The sequence below is a fragment of the Gossypium hirsutum genome, chromosome A07, assembly GCF_007990345.1.
Source record: "Gossypium hirsutum isolate 1008001.06 chromosome A07, Gossypium_hirsutum_v2.1, whole genome shotgun sequence".
Classification (NCBI taxonomy): Eukaryota; Viridiplantae; Streptophyta; class Magnoliopsida; order Malvales; family Malvaceae; genus Gossypium; species Gossypium hirsutum.
In genome coordinates, this window is record NC_053430.1 from 30,960,320 (window position 1) to 30,961,042 (window position 723).

At 38.5% G+C, this 723-nt stretch overlaps 1 non-coding gene across 1 annotated transcript; it reads right to left on the reverse strand.

The window, feature by feature from the left end:
* Window positions 1–204: 204 nt before the first annotated feature.
* On the reverse strand, window positions 205–311 carry LOC121204127 (small nucleolar RNA R71). The gene has a single exon (XR_005899055.1). It is a non-coding gene; the product is annotated as a small nucleolar RNA R71 (small nucleolar RNA).
* Window positions 312–723: the final 412 nt, after the last annotated feature.

Consider the following 723-nt stretch of genomic DNA (forward strand, 5'->3'; position numbering starts at 1 on the left):
CATTTGGTGAATTTTCTGGAGTTTTGCGGCACATTTAAGATCAATAGTGTTTCTAATGATGCCATTCACCTTCGGTTATTTCCCTTTTCATTAAGGAACAAGGCTAAATAGTGGTTGAACTCATTACCACGAGGGTCAATCATTACTTGGGAACAAATGACCGAAAAGTTTTTACTTAAATATTTTTCGCCGGCTAAAACGACTAAGTTGAGGAATGATATCTCTTTTTTTGTGCAGATGGATCTAGAAACACTCTATGATGCATGGGAGAGATACAAGGATCTATTGAGAAGGTGTCTTTACCATGGGTTACCTCTATGGCTACAAGTTCAGACATTTTACAACAGTGTGAACCCCTCAACAAGGCAACTTATCGACGCAGCCGCCAGTGGAACTTTGAATAACAAAATACCTGAAGAGGCTTACGAATTTATTGAAAAGATATCACTGAATAACTATCAGTGGCAAGTCATGAGAACAAAGCCAACAAAAGCAGTCGGTGTTTTCAATCTCGAGGCGATTACTATGCTGTCTAACCAGGTAGAACTTTTAAATAAAAAGATTGAGTGTTTGTGTGGGTCTACTCAGGTACATCCCATGATGTGGTGTGATTCAAATGGAGGAGGAGTACACACAGAAAATCAATCCTTCAACCCTAGCATCAAGGAGGAATAAGTTCAATATATGGGTAACAATAATTCTACACCTCAAAATAACCCATAT